The following is a 25,931-nucleotide window of genomic DNA, read 5'->3' as shown; positions in this document are numbered from 1 at the left end:
AAACTCACTAACCACTCTAGAGACTGAATTAAGAACATGACAGAATCAGGCCGTTGTTTGTTGTGCAGTGTATTAGCCGCTTAATAGAAAGAGGGTTTCAATATTGTGTTTATGTGCTAAGAATTCTGAACAACAAAAGGCAATTTCTTCTTAAATAATGAATCATTACCATTTGCTGAGTAAGTACTTAGTTCCAAACTGATATACATTTTTCTCTAATCTTGAACACAATCTATCAAGATGTCGAATCAGGACTTTGAAAATTCACAGATAAGTTTTCCCTCTGGGCTGATATTAGTTAAGGAGCAGATATGGGAATTAGAATGTGATTTTACCATCATCAATGTCCTTGTCCCTCATGGCACATTTCCATGTGTCTAAAGATGTTCACAGCAATAGAAACCCTAACTAACATAGTAATATAAGACATAATATTATATATATGTATATAATAATATAAATGAAAGCTTAGTAAAATGATATCAACATTTAAATTATGTAGCCCATTTTGATGTTTTTTTAATTTGATTTTATTTTAAAATTTATTTATTTTTTTAATTTAATTTAATTTTATTTTACAATACTATTCAGTTCTACATAACAGCCACAGATTCCCTTGTTCTCTCCCTTCCTGCCCCCCTCCCCTTCCCCCCAGCCCACCCCTCATTCCCACATCCTCCAGATCAAGGTCTCTCCTGAGGACTGAGATCGACCTGATAGACTCAGTCCAGGCAGGTCCAGTCCCCTCCTCCCAGACTGAGCCAAGCGTCCCTGCATAAGTTCAGGTTTCAAATAGCTAACTCATGCAACGAGCCCAGGACCTGGTACCACTGCCTAAATGCCTCCCAAACAGATCAAGCCAATCAACTGTCTCACTTATTCAAAGGGCCTGATCCAGTTGGGGGCCCCTCAGTCTTTGGTTCATAGTTCATGTGTTTCCATTCGTTTGGCTATTTGTCCCTGTGCTTTATCTAACCTTGGTTTCAACAATTCTCGCTCATATAAACCCTCCTCTTTCTCACTAAGTAGACTCCCAGCGCTCCACCAGGGGCCTAGCCGTGGATGTCTGCATCCAGCTTCCTCAGTCCTTGGATGGGGTTTCTGGCACAACTATTAGGGTGTTTGGCCATCCCATCACCAGAGTAGGTCAGTCCCAGCTGTCTCTCGACCATTGCCAGCAGTCTTTTGTGGGGGTATCATTGTGGATTTCTGTGGGCCTCTTTAGTACTTTGTTTTTTCCTTTTCTCATGTGGTCTTCATTTACCATGGTCTCCTATTCCTTGTTCTCCCTCTCTTTTCTTGATCCAGCTGAGGATCTCCTGCTCTCTTTCCCTCGACCCTCGCCCTTCATTGCTCCCACTCATATCCAGGCTGTTCATGTAGATCTCAGCCATTTCTCCGTCATTGGGTGATCTCCGTGTCTTTCTTGGGGTCCTATTTTCCAGGTAGCCTCCCTGGTGATGTGAGTAGCAGTACAGTCATCTTTGTTCCACATCTAGTATCCTCCTATGAGTGAGTACATACCATATTTATGCCCTTCAACTGAAGAATGGATAAATAAATCGTGGCACATATACACAATGGAATACTGCTCAGCAGAGAAAAACAATGACACCATGAGGTTTGCAGGCAAATGGATGGATCTAGAAAAAATCATCCTGAGTGAGGTAATCCAGACTTATTTTTTATTTTAACATTTGGCAAGTTGATTTTTTTTTTTAACATTTAGCAAGTTGATTGGGTGATCCAATGACGCAAGGTGAAATTTGAAAGAATATATCCATTGTATCAAGTGTGTATTCATATCATTGTCCAAATATCCTTTTTCCTGATGTGGAAAATTCTAGCACCATGGGGATATTAATTTAAAGTCATAAGCATTCCCTGTCCCTTGAAATATTAACAACATAATCAGGAACCTGCATATGGATACATAAGTTTCAATGATTAATCTAACACAGCCCAATAGTAAAATAGACTTAATGAAAATAACCTCATGATAGAAAGGCTGGGGTGAGCTTGGCCCTTACCACCCCCATGCCTCCAACCAACACCTTGCAATTCCCTATGAGCATATCAGCCTTAGCCCCAGGGTTCCTGCCTGTTACCTCCCTACCCCCATGGCATTCTCTATTCCTGCCACTAATCTCTAATGATTATGCTTTTGGATCACTTGCCTCCATTCTCAGCTGGGGTACTAATTATCTTTGAAGGCTCAGCTAAAAACCTGAAGTTATTAGTAACACACGCACGTGTGTGTGTGTGTGTGTGTGTGTGTGTGTGTGTGTGTGCGCGCGCGCGCGCGCGTGTGTGTGCATGTGTGCATATGTATGCATGGTCCATCCTTTTGTTTTTGAGACAGTGTATCTCACTGACCTGGAATTCACCAAGTAGAGAATTTATCAAGGACGGCTAGCCAGCGAGCCCCTTCCCCTGTCTCCTCATGCCCAGTGCTGGCATTGCAAGTGTACACTCCCCCCCGCCCCCCCTGCACACACACAGTTTTATTTTTTTAAGTATGTGCTTGGGATCCAATTCAGGTCCCCATGCTTGTCAAGAACTCTGCTGGCAGCTATATCCCCAGCCCTGGCATCTATCTATGTTCATCAGAAAGAAAAAAAATCTAAAATATATTTAGTGTGAATCTGTCATCAAAGTGGTGGATGATGTATTAGTAACTCACACGAGTGCCACTTTCCTCCTATTATTCTGTTCTGGGATCTTACCGTTGGTATAAATAACATTTCTCTTCTATATCTCTTCTATAAGACTCCCTTGTTCACTGGAGGGGAGGGTGGAAATGGGAGTCGGGGGGAAGCTACAAGTACACATCTATATTTTAATGAAACATTTGATTTTGACATTTATAATCAACACGTCCACAAAATACATCCTAAACATCATATTTTCTAGTTTTCGACACCAAGGACATAGTTTAAGCCTAATCATTCTTCTAAGAAAATATTCATGTTGCCAGACAGGCAGACACAGATTTGTCACAACGTTCCTTTTCCTCCACATTCCTTAACAAAACCCAGCATCGTCTGGAGCACAGCAGACTGTGCTCAGGCAAACCCCACACACTCCCTGACCGCCTTACCTTCAGCAACATTGATGAGCACAGCTGCCAAGGAGAATTTGCGGCCCACTGGCAACGTCTGTCGATAGAAAAGCCTGAGTCACTTTCCCGTTGACACACGTCCCACTTTTTCTCCTCCCTTAGCTCCTCGAGGGGTGGATGGAAAAAAAAAAAAACTGACCACGGAGCAGCTGCTGATTTATGCTTCTCTTTTGGAGCAGGGGATTCATATTGATTAGTTGGATGAATGAGTCTGTCCCTTTGTTTCAAATGATTAGAGTGAGTGTCTGCCCTTGGAATATATCACAGCTCCACTGTGACATAATGAATAAGATCTGCTGTGTTTTCTGTGAGTCCTAACGCCGTCTCTGGACTTGGGAAACACTCCTGCCGATGATGCCTACCTTAGTAAGGGGAAAAACAGGCCTTCGGGGAGCTCTGACAAGTGTGAGCTACAGCAGGGACATGAGACATGTTGTCAGCTCTTTCTTTGTGCCCTTTCACACTGCTTGATGTACTTAGTCTGGATTTGTCATCAAAGTGGTGGATGATGTGTTGGTGACTCGCATCATACAACCTCGTGTTGTTCTGCGACCTGAGCATTGGTATAAATGTAAAAATAACTTTTCTATTGCATTACCCTTTATACAAGACTCTCCTGCTCATTGTAGGGGAGCTACTGTGCACACTTTTGTATTTTGATATATTCTGATGGAATGTTTGTCTTTAAAATTATTTTTATTTTTATTTGTGTGTATGGTCTCTATGTTGCATGTGTATGGGTACCCATGGGGGCCAGAAGAGGGCGTTATATGTGAGCCAACAAATGTGGGTGCTGGGAACGGAAGTCTTGTCCTCTGAAAGAGCATCAAGTGTTCTTAACCTCTGAGCCATTGCTCCAGTCCTGGAATATTTGTATTTGACATTTATAATTAATGTGTTTACAAAATACTTTCAAAACATGGTATGTTTCAGGAATGATCTGGGTGAAATTAAATGGTGATTTACTTGGTGAATACGTATTTTTATATTGTCCTCTTGGCTCTCTATGTTGACTTTTGAAGGAAAAGATTACCTTTTAACAAAACCCCCTTCAGTCCTTAAGTGTTTAAATGAAAGGCTGTTTCTTTAATCCTTCCCTTGGTGCATTTTCCATTTTCTTACTCCCCACCTCAAAGCAAGCACTTTCCATCCGCAGCTCGGCTCCTTCAATGGCTAAAAACAGTGCTAATGTTTCCTCCACATATTCTTTTCTCCCGAATAGCTAACCTGTAGGTTTTTCAACCATTCACAAGTTAATTCAACAGTACATATTTCTACATTCTTGAGTTCACCCACTGATGTCTCTGCAGGTAGACAAGGCTCAGCACAAGAGCCCAGAGCTGTCCCTTCTTCCCCCAAATGGAATCCAGCTCCTCCTTCTCTGCTGGAGTAGATGTATGCACTGTAGTTGCCGCATTGATCTTGTGTATCCACGATGATTTGTGACCATCTAAGCCACCCTCCTGGTAGCACTTGGAGTCCCCTTTGTTTTACAAGTGACTTGTGGACAAATCTAATTAATCTGACATTCCTGTCCCAGTAAATTCACACATGGACAGGATACAGAGCCAGAAGACTGGTAAGGAATGAGCAAAGAGTGGTGGATTGGGTTTTGGGAGATTTCCATGTTCTCTGGGTGCCAACACCTCTGATGCTGAACTGTTTCTGAATGATCCTGATAGAATTTCTGGTGACAAATCTACTTAGAAGTAAAATTTTTATTTAGTTTTATTTTTATCAAAACAATTTGACATTTACGTTATTCTTGTCAAATCCCTAGATAAATACATGGAATATCTTTAAATCTCCTCAAGGGATTCCAACTCGGACCTGAAGAGTCATGCTGTAGTTTTATTATTTGACCATTTCATGTTGTTTTATAAAATCCCAAACCTGCATTCAGAGAATGAAGAGCTGTATTCTTCCTTTTATAAAGCCAGAGCCCACACACTGCTCACACCACTGCTTTGAGTCCAGGACAGAATTTACAAGGAATTTCTCTTCTTATTTTAGTTTTTGGCCACCAGCCCTGTCTGTTCCAGCCTTATTTTTATAAGTTCATAGAGCCCTTAACTTTTTGACTTACTGAAAGGTTCATGCTTTAAAACATAAATTTAGATTTTAAATATGGATTTTTAACACATAGCGTTCCCTTAAAGTGTCAAGAGACTGCAAACCTCTTGGTTTCTTCAAATACCATCAGATGTTCTTTGAAAAGGTGTCACTGTCAGGCTCTTGATTCCTTTCAGTCCTTGGCAGCTTCACCCTCTAGTGTCCTTGCTAGGTCACTCTCCCTTACCTTATTCACAATATCATGTTCAGTCAGTAGACAGTACTTGTGATTATTATGAAGCAGAAAAAGAAAAGAAAAGAAAAGAAAAAAGAAAAGAAAAGAAAAGAAAAGAAAAAGAGTGCCCAGGATCCAGGGGATAAAGTAAAACATGCATAGGATTGAGAGTCAATGAAGCAAGGAGCAAACTGCAGACGTGTGGCTTGCCAAGCCTAAAACCAAACATGTGAGGACAGATGAGCTGGGGGAGATAAGACATGTATCTATTTCCCTCACCTGCAGAACCTCTGAAGTAGAGCACTGAGTCCAGATGCGACCTCACTGATAGTGTGTTGGCCTCAGTAGCTTCCATACAGGCTTGGATCCTCCAAGGCTCTTCCTCCTCTGACCATAATAATTGGCTCAGTAACCTTATCCACCTTCCCCCAGCTGCAGAGACTCCATAGCTTACCCATCTCTTTCTTCTTAAATCTCACGGCACACTGGCTTTTATCTGTGGGGTTTCCAAATGTGCCATTACCCTTTGCTAGGCTTTGCTAAGGCTTTTAGGTACAGTGGTACCCAGGGCCATGAATCATCTCTGTTTTGCTCTTTGCAGTGGGATTCCAATGTCACTGTGGGTATTCTGCTTTATAGCAGAAGCAGGATTGGAACTTGGGAATTCCAGATCGTGGAAAGATTGTGAAAGCCAGAAGTTTGGGAGGCCTGAGTCAAAACAGTGTCTTGTGGACATGTCAGGGCCATTGCACTCATGAATGTATAGCTGCCATGGTTGCCTGCACACAGCATGCAAAAAAGCAGCCTGGTTACCATTCCAATGGAACTGGGAGAGGGGCTCACCAAGTCCCACTCCTAGCTGAGGAGCTATTGGCAATTGTCGGCTGTGGGAGGAAGGAGAATCAGTTGTCTTTAGGGATGTGGCCCCTGGTAGGTTGCCCATGTAACTGTGGATGACCCTATGTCCGTGCCCGTATGGGAAGCACTAACTGGACTCAGTGAGTTATGAAAAGAGGACATGAAGTTTTATGTTGGGGAGGTGTCATAGAAAGGCTCTGTAAAGAGCTGGAGAGGAAGAGTAGGAAATGGATACGATTAATATGCATTGTATACATGTATTCTCCAATAATAGATTAAAAAATATAAAGCACAATCAAGCTGGTTGGCTCATTCAGAAGAGGGCTGTCTTTGGCCTGAGAGATGTGGCAGAGCAGTTTGATATTTGGTATAAGAGGAACTGATGGTATTAAACAGAGACAAGCTGTAAGCCTGAGGATGGCTGATGCAATGCCAGGCTGTCCTAGAAACATTCAGAAGTGTGTGAGTTCTGGTCCTTGGCTACCACTATCATTACCTGGAGAGGGAGCTAAGCCACGAGTGAGAAAAGCAATAACAATATATTAGGACATCAGTAGTGAGAAGGTACTAAGGGAGAGAGATATGTGGAAGAGTTATGGGCCATCTTCACTGCTCTTATTTTACTCTGATTTATGAAAAACTGGTTATCTGTAGGAGTGAAATTTTGCAATCTAGCTGATGAATGAGTGGGCTTTGTGATGTTACAAATGCAAGCTTTCTCAGGAAAGGATCATTAATAGATTGCTTTAATGTGAAATACACTTTCCATGGAAATAGACACTAAACATGGTGGATAGGTCTCCAGAAGCCAATTTAAATCAAAATGCAACTGAAATACAGTAGTGCTGTCTGGCAGTTTCCCATTCTTTATTCAAAGAGTAAGCAACCCATATGTTACCTGGTCACAGTCATATTTGTTAGGGACACATACCTAGTCTGTGCATCTCTAGCTTTAGGGTTTATTCTTTCTACTCTTCAATCACCAACCAGTATTTTCCACGGCTCAAAAAATGTTAGATCATTTCTGTCAATTTTACTTTTCTACTTTTAAATGATTAATAACTACTGCATATGTGTGTATGTGTTGTATGGTCACATGTGTGTCTTCTTTCATAACTCTTGGCCTTTTATTTTTGAGGCAACAGCTCTCATAGAACGAAGCTCACTGTTTTGGCTAGGTTGGCTGGAGACCAAAAAAACTGGCATCTGCCTGTCTTTGCTGCAACAATGCTGGTGTGACAGGTATACACAGCCACTCATGGCTTTTATGTGGATGTTGGGGATTCAAACCCAGGACCTTGTGCATGTACAACAAGCGCTCTTACCTACTGAGTCGCCCCCTCCCCCATCCCTCACTTTTCTGCTTTTTAAAGAAAGTATTTTGGTTTACAAATTACTTTGTTCTATTTTACAGTTGCACATAATGGATCTCATCTAGAAAGCTCGTCCATGTAGATGCAGTCACCTGGCAACCAAGGCTTTAATTCCTCTGGAGGGCTGATACGTGCGTTGGGACAACTAGGTTCATCTCTTTTATAAAACCTCTCATCTCCATCCTGTATCCCTTGTGTTGTCTCTGTGTGCACTCTCTCCACTTGAATATCTGCACTTCATTCATGCACTTTAGGCCCCCAAGAGCATTGAGGAGGAATATTAAAGAGGTTTTAAGGCTTTGGGTAATTTCTGCTGCTATGGCTTCGGGTTCATAGACCTCCCTCTGAAGCATCTAATTTGTTGCAAAATCTACAGAGTGAAGCATTCCTTTCAGGCATTCCATTTTCTCCCCAGAAAGCCCCACTTTTTTATGTCCATTCTGTAGCCTATCCACTACCCTCTAACACCCGCCTCCATGGCCTCATTGTTATGGTTACTTTTGATCATCAACCTGATGGCATTTGGAATCACCATGGAAACAAATCTCTGGGGTTTTCTAGATTGGGTTATTTGAGATGGGAAGACCCACTCCAAATTAAGGTAGGATGTACCCCATGTCCTAGAGTCCTGGATTGAATGAAAAGAGGAAACTAGATGAGCACCAGCATTCATTGCTCTCTGCTTTCTGACTAGAGAAATGATGAGGCATCTGCCTCAAGCATCTGCTGCCATTTCATCTCACCTTGATGATGTGAGTCTTCAAACCACGATGACATGAACCCCTCCTCCCTTAAGTTGCTTCTGTCAGGTATTCTATTATGGCCACCAAAAAATCATGAATACACTCTTCAGCAAATCCCACCATCTCAATTACTTCTGGTCTATTTTTATCAATGGATTTTTTTCCTAATATGGATTCTATTTTCCTGCTTCCTTCGTGTCTAGAATTCTAGTGGTCATTGTGAGATTTTTATATTTTCAGTATTTTCCATTTTTTTTTCCTTTTGAGATGGCTTTGTTAGGGGTGAGAAGGAGCTAATGGAAGATCTATCTGTTGCTTCTGGACTTGCTATTAAACTCTTTTTGTGAATGCAGAGGCGAGGGACCCACTTCCTTGATATGTCTAGAAAAGAGATGTTTCCAAGGCTTGCAGCTCCAAAACTAGGAAAACTTTAGGCAAGTTACTCATCCTCAGTCTCTAGAGTAGACTTTAAGAAACCTGAAAAGGTCATCTGGAAAAAAAAATCCTTGAGATTCTATAGATTGAAGATTCCTTCAGTCTACCTTTGAAACTGACTGGTTATAAACGAGGCAGCAAACTCAGTTAAAAAATATTTTTCCTGATAGTTTTGAATATACTATTTTGGTGTTTTTATACCCAGTGTTGCTATTAATAAATCTGAAAATGTTTAGTTTCTTGAACATTTGTTGATGTTCCTTTTAATTTTTAATTATGTGTGTGTGTGTGTGTGTGTGTGTGTGTGTGTGTGTGTGTGTGTGTGTGTGTGTTCACATGAGTGCAAGTGTCCACTGAGGCCAGTAGAGGGCATCAAATTCCTTGGACTTAGAGTTATAGGTGTGAGCTGCCTGATTGCTGGCAACTGAACTTGGTCCTCTGTAAAAGCAGGACTCACACTTAACCACTGAGCTGTCTCTCCTATCTAATACCAGTTTTGCTTCTGTTAATTTTTTCTCTCTCCTGGAGTCTTTAGGTTCTTTTCCCTTTTCATCTCTCCACATTCTGCAATTTTGCAATAGCAACATGTCTTTGTTAGTGTCTATATTCTCAAACCATACATTTCCAATCTGCCAATTTGGTCTGCCCTAAACACTTATTCTTTCATTCATACATACATCAACAGTTACTTCATCTCTGACACAATTTATTATTGAGTTTATTTTGCTTTAAAATTTTCTTATTGAAATGCCTTGATTTCTGAAAGATACCTTCAGGTAAGTTCCTAATCTAATTTTTAGTTGAGTTTTTCCTAGTTTTAAGGAATGCCTCTATATGTAAATGTTGCATCTTTCGTTCCATCCCTCCCCCTGCCCCCCAGCTCTGTTGTTATCCTTGGCTGGCATAAGACAACAACTGTTTGATTTTAAAGCTTCTTGCTTGGTCTGCCTATAAGTCCTGCATGTGTATCTTTCTGTGAGTATGTGTTGGGTCCTGATCAACTTTTTGCTCCTTCAGTGCAGTTACATATTTCAGCCCCTTTATCACTGTTCCTGAACTGGCAATTTGAGGATTCTAGGTGCAAACTCCATTCATCTCTGTTTTCTCCAGAGCTGATATGATAATCATTTTCTTAAAAATTTTTTGGACCAATACATTTAAATCATTACTTCCTTTATCCTCACAAATACTAAGCATGTTGCCATTATTTTCCCACTTTCCTTCCAGTTTTCCCTAACATACTTTCCCTAAAGTCTATCCTTTTAAAAGATCCAGGCTAAATTAATCAACTTCAGAGGTGTTCTGCATTGCTCAGCTACCCTCAGGATGTCTACAACAAAAACAAGTGTCAGGTCCTGGGCAACTTGAATATCACAAAAACAAACAATGGATGCTGACTCCTTCCAACTTAGAGGGTCAGAAGGTCAGAGGTCAGAGAGTCAAGGTTAGAGAGGAAAGGAAGTGTCATCTCAGAGAGCCATGGATGTTCTATAAAGTGATCAAAAACAGGAGGAGGCTGACACATTTGGGGGAAACTGCCTATTAAAACTGTTACCAAACTTATTTCTAATTGTATACACTGATGGGGCAATGATGTATTTTAACACATGCACACATTGTGTAGTGTTCACAAATGGTTAAACATATCTAGCTTCTCAAATGGTTAGCATTTCTTCATGGCAAAAATAAAATTCCAAGTATTTTTTTAGCCTTTTGAACTGGACGGTTTACTGTTTTTCTATAGATAACAACAAGCACAGCTTTCTCACGCCAGCCAGGTCCCTGAAGTTCTGATGGTTCCCTAGTTCATTCTCACTCCTTTGTCTCGTCTTCATCTTCATGTCTCAATGTCTGGAATGTGGAAAGGAGTTAAAGTCTTTTCATGTGTTCAACATACCATTTTAATCCCGCTTTTTAAAAAAAGTTATTGTCTATATTTTTTCTGTTTCCTATTATGTTTATACTAATATGTTTGATGTATGCACTTTGGACATTTTATTTAAAATTATATTTGTATCTTATTTTTAATAGAAATATAGAAGTTCTGCGGCTGGAGAGGTAACTTGGCAGTTAAGAGCATTTGTTACTCTTGCAAAGGACCAGGGTTAGGTGCCTAGCATCCACATTGGCTGGCTTGCAATTGCCTGATACTCTAGTTCCAGGGGGTCTGACACATTCTTCTGATCTTTGTGGTCTCATGCACGAATAGGTGTGCATACATGCATACACATGTATAAATAAATTAATTATAAAAAGAAAAAATATAATTTCCAAGTACCTTAAATACATTTTAAGTTACATAGAAATGTGAAATAAATGATAATTATCTTTAACTTCTCTAAATTCACTCTATATAGCAAATAGTATAAAATTACCAATCAATATTTAATTGGAAATGGAGCATATTATTGCTTGGAAATCAAATGAATAATGGCCATACAACAAAATATTAAATTAAACATGAAATATAATTTTAATTCCTTTTAATTATGCCTGAATTTTAAGTACTGGGATACATTTTATTGACTGTGTTTCTTCCTAAGACCTTCAGCGCATTTCATATCTTCAAGTGTTACACTCCGAGCTCCTTCAGTTGAGCGAATTAATCACCTGTGAGAAAATATACAAAGAAAACACGTCTTCTTTTTCCTTCTCTTTCCTCAGAGCAAGCTCTGCTAGCAACATATTTATTTGGAGGGAAGTGCTGTGATGTGATTTCTTCCTGATGAAAATCAAAGATGCAGGAGACAGTTGAAAGCCTGAGCAAGGCTGCATCTTGAGATGGCCAGGCTGCTGAGAAAAATAGCTTATTGCTTTTTGAATTGCCTTATATTTTCTCCAAATTCTTAAACAGGCCCCAGAGAACAATTCACCGGATGCCTCTCAAAACTGGCTACCCGAAGAAATGCTGATTTTGTTTTTTAGTAAAAGTTGCAACAGTTGGAGAAGATGATCTAAGATTTTGGTCTTGTTGGTGTGAGCCACCAGCCAGCAGACCTCTCTGGTGTGTTAAAGGCAATGCCAAGAAACTCTGAACAGATATAGGAAAAACAATTCAGATTTGATCATTCTCTTCTTGTAACTTTCTGGGTTCAATTCATTTTTTTTTTTCCTTGAGTTCTTCTCCACTTTTAGTGGCTCATTTATTCTTTTCATTTTGTTTGGGTCAATTTCCCTCTTGAAGTCCAATGCAATCTAGTCCAATCTAGTCCAATCTAGTTAAATAAGTATTCATGATGTCAACCTGCCCTCTGCTTCCCTTCACAAAGAAAATCACACGGTTTGAGCCCTGAGTACCGAAACTTATTTTAATTTGCTTGTGTCCTATCTTCTTTTTTTCCAGTTAGGCTCAAGGTGTCACCTGCCTACCTGTCTGGCACCAATCCCATCTACCTGTTCCGGGACCCCATCCAGTCCATTTGCAGAGACATTGTGTCTCACTGTTAACAAGGCCCTAGCTTGAAGAGCTGTCATTTGCCACCCAGTAGGGTCCTTTCCACTGGAACCTGCATGTGTCCTGGTTGTTCAGCTGAAACAAAAACAGACCCTGTACTATTTTGCCTCAGCTCCTCTCTCTTGCCAATCCACTGTCCTCTGTTAACCCATTCTCTGTGAGGGAAATCGGCAATCACACTTTCATATCCTGGCCGTCCGCTCCTACCCATCCCAGTTCTGTGTGTCCGCTGGGCCCACTGCCCCACTGAGGCTCCATCTGAGGCTGCATGGCTGCATTTCCTGTTCTGTTTACTTGGCTTCTCAGTCGTATCTCCTGCTGTATTTCCCCTAGGTGGCCTCTTGTCCTTCTCTCCCTATTTCCTCTCCACACCACGTTCTTGGAGATACCTCTAAATATCACTTTGTCTGGACAAGTACAGAGTGAAAGGTCCGGGGCATCAGAGATAAGGAAGATAGAACAGGTGGCCCAGGAAGTCTTGGATGAGCTGTTATATGCCAAGCAAGCCTATTAAGAAGGATAGCACCTCATATACTGTTTCCAGGGGGGAAATGGGAGAGAGTCAGCAGAAACTATCTTACAATGGGACAAGTCAGCAGGAGGATCATCAAGTGATGTTTGCATGTGCTGCTTCCTGTTCCTAGAAAGTCTCACCATTTTTCATGCCCGGTTAAATCCCTCCCTTTTCCCCCTTTCATGGCAGATCTACTGTTATTTCAAGAGGAGTACCTTTCTTCAGATTTCTAATCAGGTAAATTTTGTCTGGTTATGCCTCTCAATGCAGATGACTATGTGGTATACCACTAAAATCACTTTTCTACCAACAGTAGGCTCCTTCTAAGGCAATACAGAAACGTTGGAAAGAGTATTCTCCATGTCATACAAAGCAACACAGTAACCTGGCAAGGCAATTTGTTTTTGTGAAAAGGGTTCACAACAGCACTATGGCAGGAAGTTCACTTAGTTTTTATTCTAAAGCACATAGTGACTATGTCCCATGCCATTGCTGGAAGCTCAACCTCACAATCTGAATAGGTTGACTAATTAGTGTGAAGAGGGAAGGCATGATAGTCAAGTCTTGGGAATATCCAGGAGTTGAACAAACATGCCCATCACAAGATAAGATGGGAGAGGATTAAGAAATACTAGTCCTTGGTGGGCTAGCAACCTTTGACAGAAATAAAACAACATTTTCTTTTCACAGAAGACAGAATTATGATGATGCAGGAAAAGAAAGGAGTCTCATCCTTTCTCACCCTGGAGTCTAGTTGAAACCCCTTGATAGCTGAGAAGCAAGAATTTGAACACATTACTTGTGAAAGGCAATCACATAGATTCCTTTCACATACACATATTTTTTGTTAAAGTAACAATGAGTCAAGTTTCCCTGGATGAGTACGACCTTAACTAGGGCTTCTTTTTCACAGGCAATTTCTGGAATCTCAGAGAAGGCCATAAACTCTGTTTACAGTTAATATATCCAACCTTCCTGCTACCCTTTGATCTAGTTTTAGCTTATAACTATAATCTTGTCAGGTTACCCCCCAGAACCACCTTGTGACCTCATTTAGGCTTCTTAGAAATCCTTGAAGATAATAACTTCAAAATTTACCAAACTGATCTGTGACTATTTTAAAGATGAAGGAATGTATATTCAGACAAGCCCACCTCCATAATCTGGGTATGTCTTCCTTTCTCCCCAGGTGCCTTCTTTCTATTAACCTTTGTACTTAAAATCTACACTAAGGTCTTTTAATGAACCCCAACTTTCATAGGGGGTCACCCTGAAATTTTTTTTCTGTGTCAAAGCCAAAGATTCAATTTTGCTGAAAAGAGGTACCTAAGCAATTAAGGGAAGGCCTCAGGATTCTTATGTAACAGAGTTCATCTTCATACTTGCCACCTTTGAGAATTACTTCTAGTTGTTGGACATGCTGGCCACTGATGCTGCCCAACTGTGTCCTACATCAAGCCTTGCCCGTAGCCAAAAGATATAGTAACAGTTAATATGATACCTCATCCCTGAAGACAGCCCACATTCCACTATCCATGTGTCAATAGAGGGGGGAAATATAAACCCTAGCTCCATTATTTAAATTTAAGGTATCTCCAGAAAGGCCACTGTACTCCTGGGACTGCACAGATGTTCAGCTTCTCCCTGTACTCAACTCTGCTTCTCAGGGTCCCTCATTGTGTAATCCCTAGGGCATTCTCCAATAATGCTCCTACACATTCATCACCAACCCAGTGTCAACAAAACCCAATCAGTAGCCCCAGTGTTCCTTTTCAACATCTGTCATAGTTATGGAGTGATGTCAATGGCCTGTCTCTGATTATCAGGTGTAGTGCCCCCAAAATCCTGTGACCTTGCAAGAGTCTCTTAAACTCTTCTGTCTTCCATACCTTACCTACTTCACTAGAAGAATTAAACTGCTTGGAATAGGATCTTAATTGCCCAGGGACAGAATGGCAAATTAGAAGGTGGCTTAAGCAATACATATTTGTTTTTTGAGGTTCTAGAAGCTGGAATGCTCAGACTATGTCATGAGAGTCCCACTCTTATGACATCATCTAACCTGCAAAAACTTTCAAAGACCCTACTATGCTGCCTGTGATAGCTCCACACTGGGAGCTGGTGTGGTAATGAATTTAACAGGTCTAGCTAACATATCCAGTCAATAGCAAATAGCATCTGGAGATAGCCAATTCTCCGTGATAGCTACTGTGCTTATGGGCACTATTATTCCAAAGGATTTTGTTGCTTTTATCTAGAGACAATCTGAAATATAGATACCTTTTAGCAGGTTAACATCTTAAATTGAGCTTTTACAGCTGGGTTACTACAAATATGCTAATTCCATGAGATGACGCATAAATAAAGGCTCTTTTGTTTAAGTAAGTGTGAGGAAAGCTCACAAATCTCACACTTGGAGCACCGGAGCACAGAACTACTTGATAGCTCCGACAAGTGCCTGGAGAGATGGTTCAGTGAGTAAAACACTTGGACCTGAGTTCAGACCCCCAGAATCTATGTGAAGCCTGTTGTACACACCTGGGGTCCCAATGTTTTCTTTGAGATGGGATGCGACATGGTCGATTCCTGGAAACTGCATGGGCCAGAGAGGGTGTCACATGTAGTGGGAGACCCTATTTGAAAGAAGGTGGACACCTGAGTTTGTCCTCTGACTTCCACACAAGAACTATGGTGTGCACATACACACACACACACACACACACACACACACACACACACACACACATACACACACACACACAGTGGTGGGGGGAGACAGTGAGACAGAGAGACAGAAAGAGACGCAGAGAGAAAGGATTTAATTTAAATAAGAAGGTGGAGAGTGAAAAGAAAAGCTCAGCAAAATACTTTGAGTTCATTACCTTTGGTGGAGCCATTTTTGCTCCTACAGCTGCTCTGACTTGCTAGTGTGCTCATGTCCCACACAAATGTGATTGCTCGGGCCACCACTGCAAAAGCCTTAATAACGACTAAAATAACAGCCCTGAACATGACAAATTATTGGGTAAATATTAGGTCTTCTAAAGACTGAAATTGCCTAGAACTTCCTGGATGTAAACAGTAGATGTGTTTGTAATGTCTCCTTGCTGTGAGCAGCACAGGATTCTGATCCTGGATTTTTATCAGTGTCTTTTGGTGGCAGTGACTGATGGGTGTAGTTAGGGAGTCCCAAATCCAGCTGAGAAAGCCTCCTTGTTACAGTTACTTTTAATAAGAAGATTTATTGCCTTACACTCACCGAGCTTCCTTTTTCGATAAGCAAGATGTTTCCAGTGAATAAGGCAATATATGAATAATTCTTTTGTGTGTAAATGGTTAATAGGAATGGAAGGGGAGAAAGGATAGAAAAGAAAAACTAACACATGAGTGAGTTAGTAGCCATCTCAGTTTTCTCAAACATTTGACAACAAAGAAAAAACCCTGTATGTAAGAAGGTACACACACACACACACACACACACACACACACACACACACACACACACACACGTATATGTCTATACACATACAATGGTAAGCAATGACATGAGTGTTGGTGTTCCAAATACATCTGTTGAAAACCTAATCCCAATGTAATAGTGTTTAGATATGAGGCCATTTGGTCATGAGTGTGGAACATTAGTGAATATAGTTAATGCCTTTATCAGAGGAAGCCAGCTAGCTTCCTTTCCTCTCTGTGAGATACAATGAAAAGATGGTGATGTGTGAACCAGGAAGCAAGCTCTTAACAGACATAGGATCTGCCAACACCTTGACCTGCCTTAGGCTTCCTACCCTCTGAACCATACAACAGTGGTGTTTGAGACACCCATATATATTATTCTGTTATATCAGCCTGAAATCAAACAGGGCCAGGTCTGTCTCCACCTTCGACTCCCTTTTCATCTCTCTGTCATTATCTTTTCTTCTTCATTCTTGGTGTCTTTGTTCCTCCTTCTCTTCCTCTTCCTTTTCCTCACCTCCTTCTCTCCCATCTCTTTCCTTCTCTCTGTTTATTTTTCTCTCCTGATTAATGCCAGAAATTGCACTGATATACTTTTGTGTAAGAGAATTCAGGCTCTGCTTGCTGTTGCTTTTTGTCGGAGAGTCCTTTGTGGCAGAGGTGACTCCTTAGACGTTCATCCAGATTACACACATACACAATTGTATCTCATGAAAAACAGCTCTCTAGTCATCTGGGAGTTTGTTGATATTTTCTACCTTGGTCTTTTTGGCATTTTGTGTCTGAATAGACCATCAGAGATGAAATGTTTATGGATCTACAACTGAAAAGTTTTAGTAATATAAAATTTCTCTTTCTCAAGTACTTTTTAAGAATGTCCTCTTACAATGCGACTTTTTTCTTAACAGTTTTGCAGCATCTTTCTTCTAGGTTTGGAGAGCAAGGCTCTAATGAGCATTTGGAGATCAAAGAAATGTAAGTCTGTAAGGGTTCTTCCTTGATCCTGGGAAAATGTATGCAAATCAGTTTTGGCCTTGAGGAAAGAAAGTTTATCATGAGCTGGTGTTGTGCAAGGGGCAAAAAGATTCCAACTGCTCCACATGACAGTAAGAAGTGTTTAAAAACAGGGCAGGGTTTCCCACACATCAGGGTACTTTCTACAGTAGTTTGAGAGCCAGACTGTCCCAGGAAGGCATTCCAACATTTACCATCCATCCATCTGCCCTTATACCCAACCTTTCTACCAATCTGTCTAACCATTCTTCACTGATTGATTGATTGACTGATTGATTCATTCATTCATTCATTCCCATAAACCAACACGAACTGAGGTCAAAGCAAGTAGAAGTAAATTTGACTTAGCCCCCCATTTGTAGATGTAATTCAGAATGGTCTTATTAAATAAGAAACACAGAGCCAAAAGCAGAGTTAAAAGCCCAGAGATTGAGCAGCAGCCAAGAGCTAAGACCTCCTTCTTACCCTTCACTGTCACTGTTGTCCTTCCCCTGAGAGAGAGACCTACTTCCTGTGTGTCTGTATTTTTATTGACTTTCTGTTTTGCCTTCTCATTGGTTGTAAACCCAACCACATGACCTCCTTGTCACTGCCTGTCTATACAGAACTCCAGGTCTCTATGGCTGGTATTGAGATTAAAGGTGTGTGTCTCCATGCTGGCTGTGTCCTTGAACACACAGAGATTCTGCCTGTCTTGTGATGAGGATTAAGAGCATTGCTACCACTGCCAGACTTCTGCTAAATGGTTTGCTATTAGCTCTGACCCCCAGGTAACTTTATGTATTAACATACAAATAAAATCACATTTCAGCACAAATAAAATATCACCATACCTGTTCACTTAGGAAAGACTTATTTTGCATGTTTAATACAGGGCAATCGAGGAGGTATAGCTGAGAAGCACACCAACTACAGTCAATTTCAAGCCCGGGGAATATTCTTCAGGAAATTGTCCTAGGGTAATACCATTTGCCTGGTGACTCAAGGGGGCACTTTAAAGCATTAGCACCTTAGGATGACAATGAAAAGAATGTTGTGAGAAATCCAAGCCACTATAAACAGAAAACAAGAATGGAATGGTGCGACCTGAAGTTGTGTGGGCAGGCATGGGTATAATAAGGTCTTTAAAAAACAGAGTAAAAGACAAGTCATTATCGAAAACTCTCTAACTTCCCTTATCACAGAGATGTTTCTAATAATACCAGAAATAATAGACCTTCCCGATGTCTAGTAGTGTTTTCCAGGTGGTAGTATTGTTCACACCCAGGAACCTATATAGTTCTTTCTGTATTAAAATTAACTTATGAAGGCTGGTGTGTAGTTCAGTAGTCAATGGCAGAGGACCTGTCCAGCAAGTACAAGTCCCTGGATCTGACTCCCAATTCTGCATAAAAAAGCTTTATTATTATTGTTGTTGTTGTTATTTTATTACTTTATTTTGACATAGGGTTTCACCATATAGCATCATTTGTTCTGTAAATCAATATGTAGATCAGGGTAGCCTTGAACTCAGAGCAGTACACCAGCCACTGCCTCCTGAATGTTGACATTAAGGGTGTATGTCACCAAGCCTGCTATGAAAACTCAAATAAATTATTGCTTTCTTCCCTGATATGGATTGACATCTCTATTTCAAAGCACAGTTCCTGAAGTATGGCCTCTCTTCAGGGGTGGATAGATAGGACACATGTACAGTATTCTTGCATACACACATATTTTATTAAGAACTCCAGATAGCTTCTTTTATATTGGATCAAAGGCAAGTTGAAATAAAGCCTCTGCAAAACTTTCTGTCTTGAGACTATGTTCTTGACTTTTATATCTTATTAATTATGAACAAAAACACAGTAGCATAAACACAGTAAAAGCAAGAGGAAATAAGCCATAAAGGATTAAAAGGAGAAGGAAAAGGCAAGATAAAGGACAGTTTGGAAAGCAATGTTATTTTTTATTATTTGGTGCAGAAAACTGTGAAGCACATAAAACAATCTACAGGAAGTGGAAAAGATTTCTTCTCATTACTGGCCTTGAGGCAATTTTTTAAGCTGCCATAAACTGACAAACAGACATGATGGATATCATTATAAAATACACTGGGTTGGAAAATGGAGCACGGAATGAAATGGTCCACATCAAAGGTAAAAAAGAGAAAGTCCCACCGAGACTCTACAGGGTGAGCAGCTCTGAGAGTTGTAAGGAATAATATCACAAAATTAGCCCCAACCTGCTGTTATTTTTTCTAGGCACGAATATGATCATCTATTCCTTCTACCAATTTCATGACAAGATCCACCAAGTAAAATTAAGGCCGGTGGTGCTAATTTTGCAAAGTGATGTAACTAGATTTTTATTCATATTCAAATGAAACATTTTCATTTCAAAATATGTTAATGATTATATTATTGGTGTTCAAATATAGCTGAGGTAGGATGTGAGAACTCTGTCTGGCCCAGAAGGACCACTGTGTTTATGTGAATATCTTCAAAGTTATTGAAAATACTAACAATAGAATGGATGTAATAAGGCATTGCCCTCTTGAAGTCAAAATGGCTGTGGTTACCCACAGGTGATGGTCATCAGGTTGTGAGATTTTGATGTTGGAGAGACAGCTCAGCAGTTAAGAGCTCTTGCTTCTCTTGCTGAGGACCTGGGTTCAGTTCCCAGCACCCACATCTGGTGCTCAGAGAGCTCTGTACCTAAAGATCCACAGAATCCAACACCCTCTTCTGGCTTCCATGGGCTCTCTGCATGCACGTGATTCACATACATAACCCTCAAGCACACACATATATACATAAAATATGTGAATAGATCTTCAAGAAAAAAGATTGCAAGATTGGGGCCTATTAAAATTCCCTTTTAGAAGGGAATAGGCAGAGGGTCATCTGAGATTTTAGGTATCCTCCCTTTCTCATGCCCCAGCTGCATGTAGTCTTAACCAAGCATGTGTGTGCATGTGTGTGAGTGTGTGGTATGTGCTGTATTACACTGGTGAGGGTGGGAACTCCATGGTGCAGTATCTGTGGGTTACATGTGGTGGGAAAGCCTCTGGTACAGCTGCTCCAGTCATTGCAGTCCTGGAACCCCTCACCTGTGCTGAGTAACTAACACAATAAACTCACTGGTTCACAGAGCTAGACATGGATGAGTTGTTTCTTTGGATTAGGGTGAACAGATGTTTCTTTGTGACTCTCCAGGAAAGATCACCCAGCACCGCTGTTCTGTGGCCTCACAGTGATCAGTTAAGGGCTAGTCTTGAGAGAGTCCCTTTTCAGTTCTTCCTTCAGAGTCCTGGGCCACTGCAGATGACAGAGAACTGTGCATAGGGCATAGAGATATTTACTGCCTTCAATTTTGGCCTTGTCCTAGCTATTCTCTGGCCAAGTTATTTAAGTTTCTGGCATGTTATCACATTTGAAATGTGTATGATATTGTTGGGCATGGCACTTCATGCCTTTAGTCCCAACTCGGAAGAGGTAGAGGCAGATGGATTTCTATGAGTTCTAGGCCAGACTGCTCTACATAGTGAGTCCAAGCCAACCAGTTCCAAATCAGCCAGGGCTAAGTAGTGAGTTCCAGGCCATCCAGGGCTACATAGTGAGAGATTCAAAATAAAATAAAATGAAACATTAAATAGAATAAAATGGAGTGACAAATCTTATCTCCCATGATTATATAAAAAGTGAGAAAAAGAAAGTTATCTATGAAAGTCACAATCCTTACTTTCTCTCTGCTAATTAACTGTCTTTAACAGGATGTGCCTTACAGGAACTACACATGGTAAATAGCTACAGGACCTGTGCGTTGATGAGGCCTGCCTTCCTGCAAAATGTCAGGTAGGCAGGCATGTGGTATTGATCCTAGCTAACTCTCTCCTCCTATATGTAAAAATATCCCACTTAGTATAGACAGCTGATTTTTATCTAGCCAGGAGAAGGATGTTGTCCTTTGATACATAATACTTATCGCTGCTTTATTAGACCATTTGATGGTCCACAACCTCAAAACTCTTATGCAACCTGGATAGTGAATGAGTTCCCTGAGTCTCAGTTTTCCACAGCTGACACCTTTTACCTTTCCCTCTTAATTATGTTGTTGTACTGCAACATTGAACTACAGGAAAGGTAGTTTTGTAAGTTTTTACCTACACATGTGTCTTATTAAAAGCAGCATTCATTGTGAAAGTAAACTAAAAACCACAGCATCTATTGTATAAAATAGTCTATTTCATTTCTAATATGTGTAAGTGTTTTACATATTTATTTGTAAATATTAAACCTTATATGTTATCCATTAAAATTTTATACAGGTGTGGTTGTTTGAATAAGAATGGCCCCCATGGGTTCATATATGTGAATGCTTCGTCACCAGGGAGTGGAACTGTTTGAAAGAATTGCAAGGAGTGGGAGGTGTGGCCTTGTTGGAGGAAGTATGTCATTTAGGGTGGGATTTGAGGTCTCAAAAGCCCATGACAGGCCCAGAGTCTGCAGATCTGGATATAGAATTCTCACCTACTTTTCCAGCACTATGTCTGTCTGCATGTCACCATGCTCCTCACCATGATGACAATAATGGACTAAACTGTAAGCCAGCCCTCAGCTGAATGCTTTCTTTCATAAGAGCTGCCTTGGTCATGGCGTCTCTTCACAGCAATAGAACACCGACTAGGATAACAAATATGCAGTGCACTGAGATGTCCAGCAGCAGAGGAATAGATAAAGGAAATGTGGTGGGAATGGAGAGGTGGCTCAGTAGGGAAAGGTACCTGCCACCAAGGGTGATAGCCTGAGTTTGATACCCAGGACACACATTGTGGAAGGAGAGAACCAGCTCCTGAGGGTTGACCTCGGCTCTCCCCATGTACACATGTGCACTATGTCACTTGATGCTCACACTTGCTTCCAGAGGGGGGGCAGGGAGGGAGGAGAGGGAGAGAGACATTAAGTAAATAAAGCAAAGCAAAACAGAAAGACAAATATGAAAGACACAACGAAATTTGTTTCCATCTGAAAGAAGAATAAAGGAAAAATAGATGCAACTGGAGATAGCTACTTTATTAGTCCCGACTTAAAGAAGCGTCAGAGTTCTAAGGTACAGTCAGTCCACCATGGGAAGAAGTCACGGCAGCAGGAGCTTGAGGCAGTTGGGCACATGGCATCTGCAGTCAAGGTCCAGAGTGAGATGAATGCTGGTGGTCAGCTCGCTTTTCCCTTAGTATTTAGTTCAGAACTCCAGCCCAGAGAATGGTGCCATCCACTGTCAGATGGGTCTGCCCATCCATATTCACCTTATCTGGATAATCTCTCACAGACATATTCAGAGGCTCATCTCTCAGGAGATTATGTCAAGTTGACAACACTAGACATTAAAATCACACCCCCTTTCTTTTCATTGCTAAAGACTCGAGTGCAGTCATAATAGATGTTTGATTTTAAGCTAGCATAGACTGGTCTGAAAATTTTACCAATGGGCACAGGTTGAACACACCAACCTACGTGAGAAAAGCAGTCTGTGCCATGACACTGTAGCAGCATTTCTTTAGTGTTTAAATGACCCAGTGGAGAGATGGGTGGGTGGGTCAGGGTGTATAGGAGGAGGCCATGACTACTCTGTCCTTTTAAAATACTTTCACAGGGTGCCTAAATCTTTGATGCACTTGGAACTTATCTGGGTGTATTATTTGAGGTTTTGGTGCAATTTCACTTTTTTTCTGCAATGTCTCTCTGGGTTCCCCAAAGCCATTTATTTACTAAACTATGCTTTCCCCCATAGATTGTGAATGCCAGCTCAATCTCTGCTACAACCACTGGAGTTTAATCAAGAGAGGGACATGATCTATTCTTTTATTCATTTGTGTCTGAAGTAGGGCTTTTTGTTTTTATTATCTTCTTCCCACAGAAGATTTACAATTCCAGACCCAACATTGCAAAAATGCCCATCCATATTATTTTTGTATTGTAAAAGAGCAGGCTGAGTTGCATTCTGAACAATACTACACAAACATTTACAACGAAAATCAAATGCCTTCCCCAAGGGAGGAGCCCATGATGCAGGGAAATGAGCTTCCAAGTTGAGCTAGAAAGCTCCCATTCCTTACTAGATTCGTTTCTAATATTCATCCTTAGACTACTATGAATTAGTAATATCCATACTTAGTGGCTGAGTAGCTAGACTATGCAGAGGGTAATTTGATATTCATTTGCATTTCTGTATAACAGCTGTTAGGGCTCTAGACTTTACTACACACTTCGGGTTTGACGCCTCGCGATGATCTACAAGTCGCTGTTTTAGCTGCCTGTTTCCTCGCTGGAAGGAGAGACCCAACAAAAGCAACCCAGGCAAGGAAAGTTTTGTTTCAGTTTGAAAGTATAGGCCATCATGGGAGAGCGGTCATGGTGACAGGAGCTCGGGGCAGCTGCTCACATCGCATCTGCAGCTAGACAGCGAAGACAGATGGCTGCCCATGTTCAGCTTTTCTTCCTTTTTATGGAGTCCAGTGTCCATCTGTGGAGTGACTCTGCCTCCATTCAAGGTGGGTCTTCTTACCTCATTTAACCTAATCTAGATAATCCCTCCAAGGTGAGTTCAGAGGTTTGTCTCCTAGGTAATCTGGGAAACACTTTATGTGCCTCAGTTTCTCTATCATTGAAATAGAGATAAAAATCAACACCCGCTGTCATGGATGACTGGGTAACACCCATGAAGCTCAGTGCATGGCATGGTATGGGTAAATGAGCTCTCCTGGTTTCCTATGTGAATTAAGGTCTGGTAGTATTTCAAGGTCATACAGTTTTATATTACCAAACTGAGGGCCAGGAGGAGTTATCTCATCCTTTGCCCTTGGTGTCACACAGACCTGGGTTTATTTTCATTTAGCTCCTTGGCTGAAAGTTGTAACCCACTCAGTCTGTTTCTTTATCTATAAAGAGGGCTTTCTGGGTCCTCGTGGTGATGCAGTATGGCACACATCATTTGATTGCAGGAACAGAGTCCAGCTGAACACCTGGCATACAGTATAGGCAACTACAACCACATATTTTCCTTTCTCTCCAGAGGTTCTAGTGGTCACTAACTTCCCTAGTAACCTGGCCACTCCTCCATCAGCCATTCCCCTGGGAGAACTGCCTTTCACCACCCTATCAACAAGGAACCAAGGCAAAAGCCTCTTAATCTTGGTTCACATTCTGGAAATATTTACCCCGAGTCCCTTGTGGCAGCAGATCCACAGCTCTGGGATATGGAGAGAAACAAGGAGAAGGAGTCCAGCCTCAGGGCAGCACAGGCCCCACAACGGCTTCAGTTTGCACTGGTTTCCTACACCCAGCTGAAGTCTTCCTGCTTTTTCTTTCCCCTCTTGCCTGTTCCTTTTTTGACCCTAGAGCAGCGGTTCTCAACCTTCCTAATGCTACGACCCTATAATACAGTTCCTCATGTTGTAGGGACCTCCAACCATAAAATTATTTTCATTGCTACTTCATAACTATGATTTTGTTACTGTCATGAATCATAATGTATTGCTAAAGGGGTCGCAATCCACAGGTTGAGAACCATTGCCCTAGAGGATAAACATTTGTTTTCACTTCTACAGGGTGGAGTTGATGATACTCTCCTCCCACAGCCCTGAGGCTGCTTCCCAACATAACTAGCTTCTGCCCATGCTGCCTTCTTGCATCTCTAGACTCTGCTATGCCCTATGGATTATGGGGGCTAGACCTACGATCACAGATCTTTCCTAGAGGCCTGATTATTACTCGAAGTAATGCCATTATTTTTTTTTTCTCTTTCAGAGACCCCACAACACAGCCAAAATAGGTTACTGTCACAAGAAAGGGTCTGGAGAGAAAGTTTATATTGTTTTGTAAGAAAGATTTTTAGAGATTATTATTGGTGTGTGTGTGTGTGTGTGTGTGTGTGTGTGTGTGTGTGTGTGTGTGTGTGTGTTGTATGTGCACACATGAGTGCAGGTACTTGCAGAGGCCCCAAGAAGTCTTGGATTTCCTTGAAGCAGAGTTACAGTGATTGTGAGCTGCCTTGCTTGGGTGCTGAGAACCACACCCCAGTCGTTAGGAAGAGCAGTATGCACTCAACTGCTGAACCATCTCCCCAGCCCCTGGTTCATTTTACTGGTACCAAAATGACAACTAGATCCAGGGCATAATTCAGTACTACAAAGCTGATTATTGTTGAATAATGATAGTTAACATTTCTATTCCAAACTACCACGTTGCACACTCAGCACTTGGCGTGATGCTTTTCAAGTAAAATGAGAAAAGAAGAAGCCTGTGAAGTCAATTCTGCAGTGCACACACTTTACAGATGAAGCAGTATTGAGACCTGGAGAAGTTAAATGACATGCAATGCATAGTTAAAAAATGGCAAAGATCCAACATCCATCTGCCACACATAAAGTTGAGGCCACGATGGATGGTAGATGGTATCTCTTTTCTAATTCTTGGTCTCTTAGCTAAGGGACTATCCATGGTTTCTGGTGGAAGACTTTCTGTATTTTTTTTTTTGCCGGGGGCAGGTGTTAGTTGTGGGTGTCACAGACAGGAAGATGCTCACAGGTAGACTTCTTTCTTCTAGCCGGTTGTGTCATGGCTTCTGGGTAGAGGTGGCTTAAGGACATCCAGCAGTGTTGCTTCTGTAGGCCACCTGAGAAAGATCTCA

At 41.2% G+C, this 25,931-nt stretch overlaps 2 long non-coding RNA genes across 2 annotated transcripts; one reads left to right on the top strand and one right to left on the bottom strand.

The window, feature by feature from the left end:
* Nucleotides 1-1,468: 1,468 nt before the first annotated feature.
* Nucleotides 1,469-25,177, top strand: LOC121829734 (uncharacterized). The gene is made up of 6 exons (XR_013051309.1): nucleotides 1,469-1,667; nucleotides 12,975-13,022; nucleotides 17,156-17,222; nucleotides 19,226-19,399; nucleotides 21,016-21,097; nucleotides 23,480-25,177. It is a non-coding gene; the product is annotated as an uncharacterized LOC121829734 (long non-coding RNA).
* Nucleotides 11,286-14,775, bottom strand: LOC121829735 (uncharacterized). The gene is made up of 2 exons (XR_006072800.2): nucleotides 14,680-14,775; nucleotides 11,286-11,427 (listed from the first exon to the last, which is right to left on the bottom strand). It is a non-coding gene; the product is annotated as an uncharacterized LOC121829735 (long non-coding RNA).
* Nucleotides 25,178-25,931: the final 754 nt, after the last annotated feature.

The sequence above is a fragment of the Peromyscus maniculatus genome, chromosome 5, assembly GCF_049852395.1.
Source record: "Peromyscus maniculatus bairdii isolate BWxNUB_F1_BW_parent chromosome 5, HU_Pman_BW_mat_3.1, whole genome shotgun sequence".
NCBI lineage: Eukaryota > Metazoa > Chordata > Mammalia > Rodentia > Cricetidae > Peromyscus > Peromyscus maniculatus.
The sequence above is the reverse complement of the archived record's forward strand: the minus strand, read 5'-3'. Positions and strand labels throughout refer to the sequence as shown.